The sequence below is a fragment of the Falco naumanni genome, chromosome 2 (assembly GCF_017639655.2).
Source record: "Falco naumanni isolate bFalNau1 chromosome 2, bFalNau1.pat, whole genome shotgun sequence".
In the NCBI taxonomy this organism is placed as follows: Eukaryota; Metazoa; Chordata; class Aves; order Falconiformes; family Falconidae; genus Falco; species Falco naumanni.
This window is the reverse complement of record NC_054055.1, coordinates 5,260,705-5,279,663: the sequence shown is the minus strand read 5'-3', so window position 1 is coordinate 5,279,663 and position 18,959 is coordinate 5,260,705. Positions and strand designations below refer to the sequence as shown.

General features: G+C 45.8%; 1 protein-coding gene across 3 annotated transcripts in view; it reads left to right on the top strand.

Moving 5' to 3' along the window:
• Positions 1-684: 684 nt before the first annotated feature.
• Positions 685-18,959, top strand: part of PAK1 (p21 (RAC1) activated kinase 1) — a 73,609-nt gene continuing 55,334 nt past the window's right edge. Inside the window, exon 1 of one of the 3 annotated variants that reach the window (XM_040584126.1) lies at positions 685-770. The gene's annotated coding sequence lies outside the window, so the exon portion shown is untranslated. Of the gene's footprint in view, positions 771-2,163; positions 2,347-3,633; positions 3,739-18,959 lie in introns of those variants that run through there. The other 2 variants (XM_040584125.1, XM_040584124.1) reach the window with 2 other exon arrangements.

Below are 18,959 nucleotides of genomic sequence, written 5' to 3'. Positions count from 1 at the left end.
CTCTCTTCTTGAGAGCGGCGCAGCTGTACATCTGTGCAATCAAATCCCTCTTCTCCTCCCTCAGCAGAGCATGAGCGCCGAGCCGAAAACTCCTGCTAACTAGGGTGAGAAGCTTCCAGCAAGCTTGGGGTCACAGGGCGAGCAAACCCCCGTACCCCTGCAATATAAGGTCGAGATGTCTTGGCTTGCGCAACCCCGCGGCAGGGCAGAGCGCGTCTGCTTCTTGCCTTTTTTGGGTCCGCACGCAGAGTGCATGGCAGAACGGGGCCGGCTCCGTAGCACGGCGTGAGACGAATCACGGCAATAAAAGTCATCTCAGCGCCGCACGCCGCGGGTGTCGTTGCCGGTGATCCGCTCTCCGCCTTGTAGCTGCCTCGATGGCGTGAGAACGGCTCCCAGGTCCCCGCCGCTAACCCCCAGCCCAGCCCGGGTGCCGGCAGCACGGCGAGGCTGGAGCGCAGCCCGCGGTCCCCCCGGGCAGCGCAGGGGCGCAGCGAGCGCCGGGGTCTCGACCTGCCACACCGGCAACCTCCCCCCCCCCCTCCCCCAAGTTTTCACCCTGGGCCACCTGGCTGCGCTGCCGCCCCCCCCGCCGCAGGAAGCGGGAAGCCCCGGGCCCGGCTGCCCACCGACGGTGAGGGGGCGGCGGGGCGGGCCCCCCGCAGCCAATGGCCGCGGCAAGGCGGGGAGGGCGCCGGGGGCGGGCCGGGCCGCCGGGAGGGGCGGGGGCGGGCGGGGAGAGCCGGGCAGCACCTTGCGGCGGGCGGAAGGTGAGTCCCGCTGGGCTGGGCTGGGGAGGGGGGTTCCTCACTTCTGCTGGACCCCCAAAGTTTGTAAAAGGGTTGAGTGGCGGGTTTATTCCAACGCATTCCACCTCCCGCCCCCCCCCCCCCTTTTTTTTTTTAATTATTTTCTTTTAGGAAGGGGGTACCGAGCCTGCCTCCCCCCTCCTGCCTCCCCGGCTCATTCATTTAACAAAGGGAGTTGCCTTCAGCCCCCGGGCTTTGCGAAGCCGGGGGCCGTTTGGGGCCGCATGCTCGGGGTGTTGGGGCAGAGGTTGGGGTGGGAGTAGGGGCTCAGCCCAGAGTTTCTGCTCAGCACCGCGGCCTGGCTTGGGCTTGGGGTGGGGGCCGTGTGCTTTGGGTAGACACAAAGCGCTGAGGAGCCGGACCCTTGCTGGGCGATAGGGTGATGCAGCCCCCGGCTTTGTGTGGCTGGTGCGCGGGGATGGAGAGGTGGGAGCGTGTCTTTTAATACCACACCCCCCCCCCCCCCCCCCGCCCGCCCGCCCGCCTGTGTGTGCCTATGAAACGGTGGCTTTTTGCTATTAAAGTACTCAAAAGCAAAGCTGAACTTAGGCTGGTGGGATAATTCAGATTGGAAGGGACCTCAGGAGGTCTCTAGTCGAGCCTTCTGCTCAAAGCAGGGGCTTCTCCCTGGGGAGGGGTGGCAGTGAAGGGACATCGTGAGCAGGGTGGCACCTCTGGGTGCTCCTGAATGCCCCTGGGAGCCCGAAGGAGAGGCAGCACCAGCAGGACGAGCCCTCAGGGGCTTTAGTGCTTCTCTCTTCCACTGTGCGTGGAAATGCCCCGATGCACAGCTCTCCCATGCCTGCAATCCCTGTTCTTGCTGCTTTTGTTATGCAGAGGGCTTAAAATTCATGATTATTGGGAATAGCCGGCTCCGTGTGTGTGTGTGTGTGTGTGTGTGTGTGTGTGTGTGTGTGTCATGGTGTATCTGCTCCTGCTGAGCACTACTTGATCCTTAGTCCAACATTCCCTCCAGGAGTTTTCTTTAGGAACAAGATTTATAAATAGATGTCAAAACCTGGCTCTTCGGTGGGGACCTGTTACCAGCTGTAAGGCATGTACTTTATGCAGTGATGAGGGATTATGTATCTAGCTGTGTGTGTAAGAACAACTGGAAGAGCTGTTCAGTTAGCCAAGCTTTTCAAAGTGAAAGCGGGTATTGTAGCTGGGTGAAATGGCCGTGTCGGGCACAGGCGGAAGAGTGTTTGTTCTCTTTGCTTGCAAATTACTCTTTGTACAGTGGCTCATGGATGCCTTTTGCTGAACTACCTCCCTCTTCTCCGAGCCTGGAGTTTCCTGGTGTTGCACACATTACCTGAGAAAGCAGGGAGCATCTTCCTGTCTGCTGCTCTGACATCTCTTGGTGTGGGTGTGTTAATCTTGCTTGCAACTTTTTAGGATAAGGCTGGAAAAACTCCTCCTTGTGGAACTGTGTGTGTGTGTGTGTCTGCTGGATGCTTAGAAATTGCTTTTCCCTGTGCGTTTTCCCGTGGATAAGCCAGAGAAGTGAAGCTCGTCTCTGCACAGAGAACAGAAGGTACAGTAGAAATTTATCTGCGTCTAAATACTGAATCTGTTTAACTATGGACTGCCCCTGTCTTGTGCCATGGGGGAGAATTTGTTCTTAGCTGTACTGTGTAACAAAGCCGGAGTTGAAGACGGGCGACTAATAAGCTGGGTTGGTATTTCGCCTTTCTGAGCCCTGTGGGGAGCAGCTTCTTTAAATGGGATAATGTAACTACCGTTCTTGGACTCGGAAATTAAAGCCAAAAATAAAATTTGAGAGGAAAATGCTCTTGGACCATGGCAGTGGGAATGCTTTGACTGATTTAGGGGAATATTATGTGCTCTGGATGTTGCTCAGAAAAAAAAGAGTAGGCAAATGTAAGGCTTTTGGTCCATGCTTTTCCATGCATCACAGGGATATTGGGAGAAACATGTGACAAGTCCAGCATAACTACCAGAAGTGAAAATATATTACTTATTTACTGTGTTTCTGTCTGCCTTGCTTGTGCTGGATTAAAAACTGATGCTAGCTCTTTTTGCCTGAGAGGCCAAAGAACTGTTTGATTACTGCTGCTTCTTGTGTATCCTTTTCCAGGTCTGTGCAGACCTTTTCTCAGCTTTGACTATAAGTGCATGAATTTCACCTAGTTTGCTAACTAGTGTTTTGTTTTTAAATATGAGTGAGCTGCAGTGTGGCTTCTTTCCTTCTTTCTCCCTTTTGTGCCCCTGTCTCACTTCCTTGATCTGGGAAGTTTTCTAATTTCAAAAGCTAGTTGCTACAGTCCAGTTCCCTTATATCCTTAAGAGAGTACAGAACCACCTAAAGCTCAAACAGACTTTTCCCAGTAGCAAAATACAGAAATGACCTGGAGCTCCACCCTCAAAGTGATCGGAGTTTACAGTTCATCCTGTCAACAGCAGATAACAGAAGCAAATTGACTTTGTAAAGGATCTGACCATCTTCCTGAGGAGGTATAAGAAACAGACTGAAACCAGGCAACTAAAAACTAAAGCCATGTTTGCTTAAAGCCTGGTCGATGTTAGCCGTTTTACAGGTAGAAGAATGTATCTTATTGGCTTTTTACCTCTATGGGAGGGCAAAAGAATATTGTGTGTCAGAACTGTGTTGTGTGAAAGAGCCTTTTTCTGCACCTCGCAGGGAGCTAAACTAATTTTCTTAGCCTGATGTCTTGGCCTGTTATGGGAATTGGGGAGAATGTAAGCGTGTTCTGCTTGATACTGAGGGCTTGTTCTTAAGGCGAAAATAACTTGTCTAGTGTGTCACTCTCTGTATGCGCTTGCACAGCTCTCACCTGGGAGGAACTGCTTTGCACCCCTGTTCCCAGAGATGGGAATGGCAGGGTCCGTTCCCTTTGGCGGCAGCAGGACTGGGACTGTCAGCAGATGCTCGCTTATGTGGCACGTAAGTCACTGCGATCAGTTCTTCACTCCTAAGCAGAAGGCATGTGATGCTTTTTAGGAATGAACAGCTTAAAAATGCCTGATGCTGCTTATGCTAACCAGGTCTTTACTTAAGCTTAAGTCCAAGCTTGAAATTCCTGAGCTTGGGTGCGGCTGTGCACTGCAGGTGTGGATGTGTTGGCTGTGGGGGGTACCGCTCAGCGCTGCCACTGGTGATGACTGCTCCTGGCTTTGTGCAGGACAGCAAGCTTCCTTTTGTCCTGTCCTTCCTCGAGCACATCCCCAGAGCCATAGATGGGAGTCTTTGGCTCTTCCCATGCTCTGTCTCCTTTTCAGCATGGGGCTGAACATGGAGTGCGTGTCACAGTTCTGGGGTCTTTCGTGGGATTCACTTGATCAAAACATGGATGCTCAGAGCTGAAAACACGGATGCTCAGAGCTGAACATGTTCCCCCCAGGCTCCCGATATGATCAGTAGAGAAGAAAAGATGCTTTTAGGATGTGGTACATATCATTCTCCAGTAGATGTTTTAAAATGGGTCACAGAGCTGCACTCTAAAAATGCTGATTGCTCTCTGTAGTCACCCTGGTCTCCTCTGTCTCCCTTGCTTTGTGTTGTACATGGCAGCAGGGAACTGAGAGGACTTACCCCTTACTCCTCTCACTGTGGGGATGCAGGCAGGCAGCACTGCTTACATATCCACTGGCAGAACCACTGTAGTAGCATAACTTTCACCAGTTCCCTTCATTTCATCACTTGTTTGTTGGGGTGGGAGAAGGGGAAACAAAAAAGCCATCTAATTAAGTGCATTTCCAGGGGAATTTGCAGAAAATTGGAGGTATTCAGTTCTGGTTTCTGTACTAATATACTTCTGGTGAATTGTCTAGAATAGCTGTTCAAACTGGCCATCCAAGGGTGTTCCGGTTTCTAGTCGTATAGTGATGATGGCCTTGCTCTATCTCTTGCGTCTAGTCTGAGATGCAGGTTAAACAATAACTTTCCTTCTATGGTTTCTTTCCTTCTTGAGGTCTATGCTCTTTGGACCTGCTATATAACTGGTTTATCTCACTCTTAAGCTGATAGAACGACTTCAAGGCAGTTATATTTCCTGCTTCCTGTCTAGAATCAGTGAAGTGGTGGCAAATCAGACATCTTTTTATCATCTTAGGTTTAAAAAAAGGAGGAGAAAAAGATGTTAATGGTATAGAAGAAAGGTCCTAATTTGGGAAAATTGGGCCAAATCAGAAGACTGCAGAAGTAGTAATCAAATGTGCTTTCTGAAAAGAAGTGATTGCTCCTACAGTAACCCTTTGGGATCCCAGTTATCATGCGAGAGGCAATGCATGTAATGTATTGTGACTGCCTTGAAGTACATGACATCTAGCTGCAAACATCTCCTTGGTCTAGGTGGGCTTCTAGCTGTGGGGACTACAAGAAAGTGGTAAGTACGTGCTGCGTGCAAGTGTGGCGTAAAGCCTTGTTTCATGCCTTTTTTCCCCCCCTCTTCTATTTCCATAAATTCACTCCATACCTGTAATCTAAATGGAAAATGGGGGAGGAAAATAATTACTATTTATATTGTGTGTGGTTTTGGGACGGGGGATGTTGTCCAAGTTTACCTTAAAGCTTTGACTACTGCTTTTACGAGCTTGATGCATGTAGTTACAGTGTGTCTGTCCATGGTTTACAGCTGATGGCATTTGATGACTTTACAGATGGCAGCAGAGAAAGGGAAAATCAAATACGAACAATTAGGGGACAGTTTAATAGACTGGCTTGCCAAGGTGCCACAGCACCACTTTGGGACTTTGAGTTACTGCTGCTAAGCATCTGTAAGGCTTTGAACTATCAATATTCTTAATGACTCTTAAGTGGCACACAAATATTTTAGATGATGCCTCTCTTACAAGACAAAGCCCATTTCTCAGGGCTTATGTTCTATTTATGAAATAGGAGTCAGAGTGAGAAATATTTTTATTTGAACTGGTGGCTTGCTTCATGTGTTTTTTCTCCTCATTTACATATAGAAAGCTTAGTGTAATGTGAAATACCTTATCACTGCACCCTACATATTCCCAAATGCATGTTCTCTGCTGATGTTAAAATATGAGTCGCTTGGCCACTTAACCCGAACTCTGCCGAAAGAGAAGTGATTCCTTTTGTCAAACTCGGATTTAATTTCCCCAGCTATCTGTAAGCGAGCATTATGCAGTTTCCCTGACAAGTTCAACTTAAAGGCTTTGTGCCAGGATGAATCTACCATTTGCCTTTAGTAGAATTTCAAGAATGCCTTATTTCAGCCATGCTTTGCAGAAGCTGGAAGTCACAGCTGACTGTAGAACTTGTGTGCCTCCGTAGTTCAGAGTCGTTTGGGATGAAGGAAGAGCTGATTTCCTTCAGCAGCAGAAGGGAGGGATATTCCAAATGCCTTTCCCGATCCTCCCTATGCTGTTGCATTCATTTCAGCTCTAGGCTCTGTGCTAACCTCTGGGTAAGGTGCAGTGTGTGTCTGAGGCCATCACTGAGCTCTGTAACCCCAGTGTGTGTTGGGGTGTGTGTGTGTGTGGCGGGAATGAAGCCAGGCTCATAACGTATCCTTTGCTTTTCTAGTTCATTAAACTGCTCACCTGTCTGAACTTTGGGGTTCCATCCTAATACAAGATAGACTTAACAGTCAGGTAACAGCTGCAAAGACCAGGGAGTGCATAGCACAGAAAGGAATTAGCAGCAAATGGACACATCAGGATTTGAAATGTAATATTGATTAGTTCATTAAAATTAATAAGACACTCAATTATAAAACTCCCATCACATTTTGCAGTTCTTATGGAAATAGAACAATTTACGTGTCCTTATCCTTTCAGGAATACCTTACTCAAGACAAATTTTTATGTCATTTTCCTTTGCAAGTCACAGAACCTGTTAACTCTTAGTGGAGGCCATGTTTGACTGTTTTGTTTAGTGAAATGTTGTTTTTAATAGATTGGAAATTGTGGTCACAGTATTACGTAATAAAAAGTTGCTTTAATTGAGACTGATCCAAATTAGTGTATAACTGGACCAATGTCACTGTAGTTAGGGTCAAAAAATCAAAAGGCAGATATTCACATACTGGCTAATTTTTAGCAAATTGGACCAATCTGTTTCAAAACAAGCCACGTAGAGGGGAAACCCTATGATTCAAACTCAGGAACTCAAGGAACAAATTTGTGAAAGGGAACATTGGTTCATAAAAAGGAAAAGTGTCATGTTTTTCCTAATTCTTGAGAAATATGTATATGGCCTCCATAAGACCGAAATGTGATTTTTCAGGCTACAGATTTAATTGCTTTGCGGAACCTTAAATGATTTAAAGCTGGGTTCCAAAGTCAATCTCTATGCTTTACTAAGTATTGTAATTTGTTAAATAATACCTTTAATAAAGGATATGCTTGAGAGAGTTTGAGCTATTTGACTCATGGTACTTCTTGCTGAAATGAGAAATTCCTCTAGGAATACTCAATTTCCATGCAAGAGAGAGGCTGGAGGAAGATCAAGATGTAGAACAAAGATCCTGGAATGATTGTTAAGTGGATGGCACTTCTCATGGATGTGGTCACTGCTAATTCTTTTTTCCACAGAAGTTTGATTGAATTTTCTTGCCACACTGCCCAGGAGAGCTGAGTCTCCCGTTTAACCACAAAACCTTAACCGCAAGCTTATAGTTCTCATCCCTGTTATGCCCTGCCGTTGTGCTCATCTTCAGTCACACGTTAGAGTAAGATGTGAGTCCGATTCAGTGTTACTTCTCTGGCATTGCCGTTGTGGCAGACTACAGGTGATAATGGAAAAGCTTTGAGAGTCGAACTCAAAGGAGTTGCCTAGAAATGAAAGGTGGTAATGCTGCCTAGCTGTTCATCAAAACCATCCGCTTTCTGATAATCAAAGTAAATGGTAACGTTCTTTGGTAAAATGTATGCATGCTGTGGGTGTGTGTTAAGGTGTTTGATGCTTTCTGTTAAGCTCCAGGATTCTGGAGATGTGAAAGCTATGCAAAAATCTGTGTCATATAAAAGAGACTTCTCCCACTCCTATCTGTAGAGAGAAATGACAGAATGTGATCCAAGTGTGCCTTGAAGACTTAAATAATGAGATTTAACTACACAGAGGCTTTGGTTTGAGCCTCCAATTCCTAATTTTTTTGGGGAAAGTAATGGTATCTACTGCATCTTAACAGTAAGTTATTAACATTATAATGAAATTGTCCAGAATCATGGAAATCTGTACTGAGTACCTTACAGAAAGCCAGAGAAGTTGTGAGGGGAGGAAGGAGCAGGAACTGTAGCACCAGTTACAAGTGTTGCATCATAGTTATGTTGAGCTAATAAAAAAAGGAATCTGTATTAATTTCTGGCTCATCAAATTTCTTGTTGTTGCATCAGCCTATATGTCTTGGTAATAAGGTGTCTGGTAAAAATTGCAATCTCTTACTTCTGTGTCTCTTATAAATTTTTCTACACAATTCTGACTCCCTTGGTATCAGAGAGGATGAATAAGAAGGCTGTACCAAATGCACAGAAAGCAGCAGGAGTCTTATCCACTGCTAGGCCACTGCCAAAAGAGTCTGAAAGAGTGGGCCTAGAACTACTTTTCCGTGCTTGCTTTAATCCCTTATTTTCCTAAACCAGATTTTGAGGAGTGTGAACAAAATTAACCTGACAGTTTATCTTGACAAAGCTGTAACTTCCAGCGCCAAACCACTGGCTCTTTTTCCACATCTGGGGCCCCTGACAATCATGCGAAACTTCACTTGTGGTGTCTATGTGGGAACTAAATTTGGTATTTTTCTTGTTTGTTTAGTTTCTTTTCTCTCCCTCTGGTCCTTCTTTACGTCTCTTAAAGCCTGGTTTGTTTGTTTTCCTTTTGCCTTTCTACAGAAATGTTGTTCATCTCCCACATATCTTGACTTGCCCTGGCCACCCCTAAGACTGATGAAAAACAGAATCCTCATACACCTGTGATCCTGAAGATGCCAGGCAAATACAGATGAACCGTGGGGATGTAAAACAATTTGTCCTCCACCTCAGTAAGAAGCAGCCTCTTTGGGGCTTGGGAGGAGGATGAAGTTTGGCTAGGGGCAGAATCCTTAGCCTCGTTACGTTCCTCTCTCAAGCAGGTAGTTTTGCTGATGAGATATCTGGAAATACTTAAATACACAGACTTCATTTAGAAAAGCCGAGGAGGTGAGGGTAGGGCTGGGAATGGCAAAAGCCGGACTTCCAGCCAGAAGAAAAAGCAAGAAACTCAAGATTCCTTCAGGGCTTTCCTGAAAGCCAGAAAGTAGAACACAACCAGTATATCTTTCTGTGTAGGCTGTCTTAAAATGGAGGCAGACGGTTACAGGCGGTGTTTGAATTCTAGGTTCAATAAAGGCACATCCTTCAGTTAGGCAAGGCAAAACAGTGTCATTTGTTAGAATTCAAACCCAGTGTCTAAATGCCTCGATGACTTGTCATCAACTGACTCACTGCGCTGTCATAGTAGAACTTCTGACTTTCACATGAAAGTTATACTTGCTGAAACAGCGTCCTGCCAGCTCGTGTTAACAGCCCCCCCTCCCAAACTTGTCTCCAGTTCAGTCACAGTGAGGGGACAGGGCAGGAGAAGGTGGCAAGAGCCGGTTAAATGATCAGAAGTCTCATTACCTCTTCCTTGTAGACTTCTAATTGCCCCCTTTTTCATTTTTCTGTGTGTCTCTGAAACAAGTCCTTGAGTTGCAAAAGAAAACCTTCAGAAGCGATGAGCTGGCCGTAATTGTAAGAATTAAGTCATTTACTTGGTCCATCCAAAAGTGTCTTTTCTTGTGTGCAGTGTTGTCTTTTAAAGTTATTGGCTACTTTAAAAAAATGCCAATGTTGAAATGATCTCAGCTTGTTCCCTTTACCTCCTGCAGCTTAATAGGTGATCATCAGGATCATGGGGTTTGTTTTGTTATTTTTGTCTTTTCTTTAATTCATATAATCAATTTCATTTTAGATGCCCTTTGCTTTTTTTAAGAGCCAATCCTTTCTAATACTAGGTACATCCTGCAGGAGCCCTTCCTGCCTTCTGATCCAATACTTACTCATCCTGGGACCTAGTCCAAATGCCACCAACAGTGCTTGTGTGGGCTTTTTTTGTTTATTTCAAAAACGTTTTGTCAGATGCTGACATGCAGCAGCACTAAATGCATAAGTGTGTAGTTCAGGAAGTAACTGTGCTGGAGATTTAAAGGATCTCACCTGAGCAGCAAGTGGCTTTCTACTCTTAACATCGTACCTGTTTCTGTCATCAAGCTTTACATTTAGTATTACAGGGGATGCCGTGCATATCTGATGATGTTCGCTTGCTCTTTGAGTCCCACCCAGTTATTTTGGCTCAGTAGCGAGGAGCAGTGACTTCAACAAGGTGATCTCATTTGACATGTGGTATAGTTGTGTTTGTTTTTGAAGACTTGAGATTCTGGTCCATCTGCGCTTCCTGTAGCTATAGGTAAGTCATCTGAAATCCAGTAGGATGAACATGTGTGATCTCTGCAGTCTGTCTTCCTCCTTTCCCAGGAATTCACGCACCTTCCTTCTGCAGTGGAGCTCTTGTTAGCGTCGTTTTTCTTTTCACTGGGATGTGAATGGGGTGAGCAGTGAAAAGCTTCCGTAAAAAGCATAACCTGTGCTAGTTTCGGCATAGAGACTGTTTGACCTCTCCACAAGATCCTAAATTCCTAATGAACTAACTATAAATTTGGAAGGAAGGAGTCTGTGGTTGACTGCATTCTTCTTGCCTAACAGATGAGAAGCTTGTGTCTTCCTTTTTTTCCAGAAACGAGCCCCTCCCCCATCACAAAACTATAAAGCAAGGATGTGGCTGTTGGCAGCTGTTTTCCTTTTGATGTGGTCAACTCAAAATTAATATTAGAAGTGTAATTCTGAACTTGCATTTTCTTGGAGACCAAATGCGTGATGAAAGGACAGGAGAGTTCTCTCTCCACCTGCTGGGAGCGTGCTCTTTGCTTGAGTTTTTTTGGAGGCTGTGATCGGGGGATGAAGCTCGACACAGCTGAGCTTCTCATGGCACGCAGCCATCCACAGGCAAGGGTGCTTTTCCCTTTCAGCACTTGGCTGTGAGCTGACCTGGCAGAAAACTTAACAGAGCTATATGAGTGAATGTAGCTGTGGGGTAGTATTAGAGATCCCGGAGCTGTCTGTAGGTTGAAACCTGGATGTAAGGACTGTAAGACATATGGCTAGATCTGGTGGCTTCTCAGAATTAGCTCACAAGCAAGTGCCTTCTAACTCCTGAAAGATGACTCTTTTATTACAGTATCTGCTGTATACTTTTAATTTTGGTTATTTTGTTCTTACCAACTTCTCCCCGTGCTCTGTGAGCCTCTAGCACCTGCCTGGTAAGGTTCTGCTGGACCTGCTTATGCTTCGTATCTGAAAGTTCTTGGTACCAAATGGATTTTGACTCCTCTCTAACTGGCTCTCTGTGTTTTAATAAATGTATTTTGGAGAAAGCCTGACAGAAAATCACAATGTGTTTCTCCCCACTCCTGTGGTCGTGGTGGTGTTCTGGATCCTCTGATTCCATGTGGAAGCATGAAGCCTGTGATCCCTGTTCATGCTGTGTAGGGACTTCCATGCTTTGCCTAGTGAGTTTTTTGTTAGTGTAGCAGAGCACTTTTGGGATTCTCACATCACCTACCTCCATAATGTCTTGTGTTGTAGAGATATATATATATATATACGTATACACATATGTTCCTTCAGTCTTGAAAAGAGGAGTCAGAATTGGAAGGTTGTTTTCCCCAGCAGGTTATAAGCTGGGCCCAAACTTCTTGCTGGTGCCCAGCTGGCACTATAGTTCAATCCAAGACAGAATTAAGTTGCTAGTGCCAGTCACACAAACATTATTAAATAATCCTGCTCTTTTGCTGTTCTACTTCCATTTTGCAGTCCTTCAGGTCATAGTCAAAGTGCTATAGCACAGGAATCCTGTCTTGTACCAATGCTTGGTGGCTTATTCAAGGAGATGCTGAGATTCCTTGCAACCTTCTGCCTAAATGGTGCCCGTAAAGGCTCACAACATAAAACACAACTATGCTGGTGAAGTAATACACTGTCTTCTGTCCTGCAGGTGTAAAGGGCAAACACAGAAGCAGCAGGTACAGGAAGGAACAGGAAAACACATTTCTGCTATAGCATAATGTTGCTTTATCTCAGAATGCCCTGAAATACATACAATATGGCAATATTTGTGCCTCAGAATTCATAGCCAAGATGGAAAACCAGATGACAAATTTTCATGCTGTCAGGATCTGTGCAGCAGGTATTCGGTAAGATCTGCTGGGCATGAAGGAACAAAAATACCCCTTATGCGTTGTTGTTTTCCCTGTCTTCCCCACCCCCCCCCCCTTTGTTTTTTTCCTTCTTTCCCTCCCCCCCTCCCCTGACCTCGGGACATAACTCTCTTAGCAGCCTATGGGTTTCAGTGGGAACGTCCAGGCACTGTCTTAGCACTTAGAGAGCCTAACCTTGAGAACAAAAGTAGAGTGTTTAATGTGGTTACATACTAAAAGATGTGGGTAGGCATCTAGTGGGAATCCAGAAAGCGCGTGGGTGCTTGATTCCCTCGGAAACTGTTGGGATTTGGCACCTAAGCTGGTAAAGTATTTTTAAAAACTCTCAAGTATCTTTTGGAGAATTGGGTCTGATGTTGCTAATCAGTGAGGGGTGGGGGTATTTTTTTTTTTTTTTTCTGAAGTAATTGCTGCCTTTGATCCTTGTTACTTTCTAGCAGATAAACAGGAGGAAATTGAAGGAAAGCAACAGAAATGACTTTGGGGCTGGAGGGACTGACGCAAGAGGAAGATAAAAGAGCTATATACTTGTGTAGTTTTTCTAAAATGAGGAGGAGTGCAGGACTGTTTATGGGCTTCTGAAGGGCATAAATGCCAAGGAATGGAGGGTGTGGAAGAAGGAAACTTTCAGTCTTCACTCTGCAAGTGCCTGTGCAGGCAGGTAACTTCACACACAGCCTCACTGAAAGGAGCGTTTTCATTGAACTTGTGTTACTGGGATGTGCTGGTGAGGAACAGACAGGCAGCAAGGAAGGTGCCAGCTTTTAGTACTTCAGCCAGGATAAAACGTTTAAATCTGCAGTTGTTTGCACCTTGAATTGCCTGGCATCGATGTCATCACATTGCACAAAAGTTACTTTCCATTTGTGCCAGCCATCTCTATCAGGAGGAGCCTAGACAGAAACCCCGCCTCAGGCCCTGGTAGCTCGGGTCCCAAACTTGCATTGTTGGTGCTCAGATCTCCATCCTGTATCACAGCGGAGCTGGCTGCCACGGTGACACAGTTTAATCCCACTGATCTCTTTATGGTATCTGAAACTGCAAGCAGGAAGGAAAGGCAGGGTGGCAGCCCAGCCCGGGCACAGGTTGCTATGGGGGAGAGCGGGCACAGTGAGTAGGTGAAACAGTCTGTCTTGGGGCTGCTCTTCTGAGATGTTAGGGCTTTGCTTTTTATATCCATTAGGACATAGATATTAGATAAATTAGAATATAATCCATTAGGATTAGAGTATCGTGGGGAGTGCTTGGTGGACACCTTGGGACGTGTTAAAAAGGTTACTTTGTGTCGATAAAGCCATAGCAGAGAATAGCAACTGCTGAAGGTACGGGGGACATTCCCACACCAAGTGCACCTTTTTGTGGCCAATAAATCAGAGAAACAAATTTGAGATAAATGCAAAAGGAAGAATTCAGATCGAATAGATAAGTTAGATTTTATTAAGTCACCAGGGCTAGATGGCGTTCAACCAAGAGTCCTGACAGACTTGAATGTGAAACTGCCGAACTGCTGGCCAAGCTGTATAATTTATCACCACAGACAGTTGCTGTGCCAGAGGACTGGGGAGCTGCTAGTGTAACTCCCATCTATAAAAAGGGGTCTGGAGGGGATCCTGGGAACAGCACACCAGAGAGTCGTGCTACCAGGAATGGAAGGGTCTGTAATAAGGATCTCTGAATACACGGATAAATGTTAATTGTTGGGAGTTAATGCGGCTTCTGAAAACGAAAATCCTGCTGCTGCCCTACCCCATGAAGTTTTGCGGGGTGTCAGTAAGAAAGGCTTAAAGTGAATGCAATATATTTGGATTTTCAGACAGTCTCTGTCAAGATCTTAAGCTCTTACAAGTTTGGAGGAAAGGTTATTTTATAGTTTGAAAGCCGCATGAATAATAGGAAGTAAAAAATTTGGGATAATTTCACTTTTCAGGACGGGGAGGGAAACACCACTGCAGCAGCAACCAAAAAGCCACCATCCTCATCAGGAAAGGGATGAGCGATACCATTTCCTTTCAGTGTAAATGACTGTTGCACCCATATATTGTATGTGATGTGCAGTTCTGGTCTCCACATCTCCAAAAGGACACAGTGGTATTGCAGCTGCAAGGGTCAAAGAGATGGGCTGCCTTCCAAGGAGGAGCTAAAATGGCTGGGACTCTTCCTTTTGAGAAGGAGGGGAGCAACGTGGATGAGGTTTAAATGATTAAGTCAGCAGGTAAAGCTGAGTATGAAACATCCGTCAGCTCCCACGCTATCACAGCCAGGGAACTTTTGATACAACAAGATGAGCTTTGATTTTAAAATAGCTGAAAGTGCATGCTAGTGTAGCGGAGAAGAATTGGTGCTTGTGGCCTCAGAATAGGTGGAATTTGGTGACAACAGGCTTTGCGGTACTCGCCTGTGCAGAGCAAAGCCTACATGCATTGCCTTTGCAAGAGAGTCTGCATGACCCTTCCTTTCCCCAGGGCTCTCTTCCACAGCTTTTCATAGGAAGTGATTATCCAGGTGGCTGGCAAGTGTTAGACACTCCCTTGCGTGCATGCTGAGATTTTTTTTTTTAATTATAAGTGACTTATCCCTCATAGGAGTGATTTTTTTTTTTTTTTTAATGCTGCCTTCAGCAGGGTGTGCATGTGAACTTTATTTTAATTAAGGGTGAGGAATCTGTTTTACATAACTATATCCCAGATTCTCATGAGAGAGTGAAAACAGCCCTGAGGGACTGCTGAAGAGGCCAGTGAAATCGGTTGCCTCACTGATGGGAGGCCTGATTCTGATCTCTCTTCAGCTCTCTCTACCTGTGGGACTTGCTCTGGGCTGGCTGACAGCCAGAGGGGTTGAATCAATGCAAAGGGACAGACTTCTCACAGCTTTATTTTGGGCCACTAACTTGTGGTTCTGGGCAGATACAGGGGTGGCAGCTGCAGCTCTGCCCGAGGTTCTTGTCCCTGTAGTGGGAATAATCAAACAGGATGTGAATCTGCTTCCAAGCCCTTTCAGCCACGGCTTGGTGCTGGTTCAGACAACTTCTGCCACTATGCCTGGTGCCAGGGTATTAATTGCAACACCCCATTCGCCCACCTCTTTGGAACAGGGGCGCATGTTGCAATCAAAGTCTGGTCCCCCCCAGTTGAGTTGCTTCAGATTTAGTAGTAATGCTAGTGGGATTGGGTCAAGGTGATTCTCTGAATCTTTGAGAATGAAAACAAATTGCACCGGAAGTCACAAACAAACCTTTTAGAGCTGGTTGTGTATTCCTTGTTTTTGTTTTTTACATGCTGTCAACTAAAATTTTATTTGAGTTGTAAAGCCTGGAAGGGACAGGGAGCAGATGAGTAAAATGTTTCTGTGCCGTTAAGGTGGGAAAATCCAGGGCATGTGCATGGTCTTCTGTTTGTTTAGTGTTTTTCTCTTAAGAAAAAAGAAGGAATAAAGGTGTTAAAACTCTATTGTTGCAGTACTGGCAGCAGGGTATATAAATAAAAGAGAATCTCTTTCACTGTGCACAAAGAGAAATATGAAAACCAAACCACAAACTCTGTAAAGATGCTAATTATTTTTTTGAGTAAACCCTGGCAGGTTGTTAGCATCTGGTACTTGTTTACAGTGGTTGAAGTGAGCATCCCTTTCAGCAAGTCTTACGTACTGGTGGTAGTTTTACTACCCTGTTATCAAAGTCTCAGTGTAGTGTTGAAGAAATTAAATTGTTGATAGACTGCACAGTTGTGACCTTGTGGTGTCCTGCTGAACCTGGTGGTGGCCAGCAATTTCTGAAGTAAAAACCCTGGAGAGTTTTCGGCATGTCTGTTTGTTTTATCCAGTGATACAAAGGGCAGATACCTTTCCTTTTTACTGTGTTAAGCCAGGCTCAAACACCAATGTCACTGAGTGATGTCCATGTTGCTTTTGTTATACCTCTGTTCTTTGCCCTGAGAGCTGTCTCTAGAGAATATCTAGATATTTGGGTTCTCTTGTCAAAATAAGTTGTCTTACGTGAATCGGAGGAAACTTTTGATGCTCAACTCTTTAACGTTTTATTGAAGTGGCAGTTCTTGCCGTCAGTCTGAAAAGTATTTAGACTTAAAACTGATGGGAAATAACCAGTGATGCTGGGGCTTTGCAGTTGTACGGAGCTGATGGGCATCAGCCATCAGTCTCCTATGAGAGGAGGAAACAGTTTGGAGGACCAGATCAGCAGAGATGGGGCAAAGACAAACTGCCTGGAATAGATGTTCTTCAGGTGTTCAGTGGAGTGATGGAAATGAGTGCACTTTCACTTTAGACAGAGAGGAGTCTGACGGTCATGTCACAACTTGGGTGTGCCTTGCTGTGGGGTGAGTGCATAGGTTGGGGCATGTGCTTCTAGGGGAGGTCAGCAGAGATTCAGTCGGGTGTCAGATGGGGGAAGCGGGGAACAAGGGCCATGTCAGTCATGTTGAGGCTAAGAGAGTTGGGCTTGTTCAGCCTGCAGGAGAGAAGGCTCCAAGGAGACCTTAGAGCAGCTCCAGTGCCTAAAGGGGCCGATAAGGACGCTGGAGAGGGGCTTTTTACAAGGGCAGGTAGTGATAGCACAAGGAGGAGTGGCTTGAAGCTGAGAGAGGGGAGATTTAGGTTGGGCGTGAGGAAGAAACCCTTCCCCGTGAGGGCGGCGAGGCGCTGGCCCAGGCTGCCCAGAGCAGCTGTGGGTGCCCCATCCCTGGCAGGGCTCAAGGCCAGGCTGGACGGGGCTGGGAGCAGCCTGGGCTGGGGGGAGGGGGCCCTGCTTGGGGCAGGGGGGTGGGACTGGATGATCTTTAAAGTCCCTTCCAACCCCAACCATTCTATGACTCTATGTAAATCTGAGAGGGTGTGCTGAGGGCTTTAAGCATTCAGGGTGCAGAGAGTATAGAGAAATTTCTGATGACGAAATGGTTTTCCAGAGAGAGGGTCCTGAAATGAAAATTCCATCCCTGGTATAGGTGGTCAGAACAAGAACAGCATAAACTGTGCCAGGACCAGTGATCAAAATCTCTGCTTCATGCCACTCGCGCCCTGCAGCAAGCAGGGTGAAGTGTTGTAATCGCTTGATAGTTTGAACCAGGAACAAACCTGTGAGGTTTATTCAGGAGGAAAGGAAAAAGAGAGTGAGCAGTGCCAATGTTCCTGATGGGGGGAGGCTGCACAGGAGATGGGCAAGGATGGCAAGCACTGCCAGCTCCTGCTCCACTCTCTCTGCGCTGTTTCCATTCTGAGTGTGGTACCAGAGCCAGCAGTTTCCCTGGCAGCCTGCCACAGCTGGCAGATCGCTGCTCTCTGCCTTGCTCTGGAGTCGCTTGCAGAAGTCACAGGGGGTTGGAGGGTGGCAGCAGAAAACTCGGAACCAGAGCAGGACAGGACAGAAGTCTGGAAACCCACATGGCGTTTCTCCTCTGCTGTAAACGTGTGAACTTTCTCAGCTCACTTAGTGTCCTCGGTTTATACATGGGTAGTGGAGCTATTGGGCACGTTCAGGTATTCTGTGTTACCCAGAAGAAGCTGTTCTTCACCCACATCAGTAACATTTTGTCACCAAGTAGTGTTTTCTGGAGGAGTGATTTTCTGTGCATTGCTTAAAATTTAGAAGAAGATCCTGAAATTTTATGAGCCCCTAGTGTAAGCAGAAAAAGTTGGCCGAGGGGTTGGGGGAGTATTACCCTTTCCTGCAGAAACCATTGCTCATTTTCCCTTTGAAAACAGTTTCAGGGTATTTTTTTTATTCCAAGCCTTTGTTAATTCATTGTGCAGAGAAACAGCAGATAGCTGGTTCTTTTAGAAAGCTGCACAGATTAGAAGACACTTGAATACATAAGCCACAAGCAAAGACGTAAGAACATCCAAAGGAATAATAAATGTGAAGTGTGATGCTTTCTGGACTGCTGCACAGCTGTGAAATAATGGGTGAAGTGAGCTTTTTGCCCTCACAGATCGCATAGATCTGCTAAACCTCAGTACTTGTGAGTTTGACTTCTGTTTTTTTTGGCTTCAGATACAGCCAGTGTCTGGAGTTGAGGCACTCCAATACTCTGCTTAGTGTCCCCAAAAGACCTGCTAACTTAGCTAAGCTTTTGGGCTTGAAAGAGATGAGCTGCATAGCTTGAATTGTAACTGGGTGCCTCTAGTTCTGGGAGGCTGTAATGACTGCGACCTTTTGAAACCTTGTTCAAACTGTTTTTGTTGCACTCAGACAGGAATGTTATGTGCTTTGTTCCATCTCCTAAAAGGCAGACCTTTTTGGCCACTTGCAGCTTTTCTACATTGATATATATGGGTCAGGGGAGGAAGCAGGCATAGTCTGTTAGATGTTTTCAAGCTGCTGAAAAAGTCCTTCTGAATGCATGAAGGAGGTTTTAAGATCCCAGCTGAACTTTTGCAAATAACTTCTGTCTTGATTAGGAACAGAAATAAGCCCCCAAACTTGAATTGCTTCCAACTTATGTGGACATGAGTGAGTGGACTGACGCTTGTCTGAGACAGACCTGTGTGGGAAAGGGTTCCATATTTAATTCTGAACTCTTCCTTTCCCTGGAAGGAAGCATCCAACGTCTCAGTTACCATTACTGGAATGTCACTGTTTTTCAAACGAAGTGAAACATACATTCAGTAGTTGAAATTAAGGTGAAGGTTTGCCCTGCCTCTTGAAATTATGGGAAGAGCTTTTCTTGATGCCTGTATGCCTTTAGGTACGTGTCTTCACAGAATCACAGGCCACTTGAAGTTAGAAGGGATCTGCAGTGGTCATCTCGTCCAACACCCTTTGCTGAAGCAGGGTCACCCAGAGCCATTTGCCCAGGACTGCGTCCAGGTGGCTTTTGAATATCTCCAAGGAAGG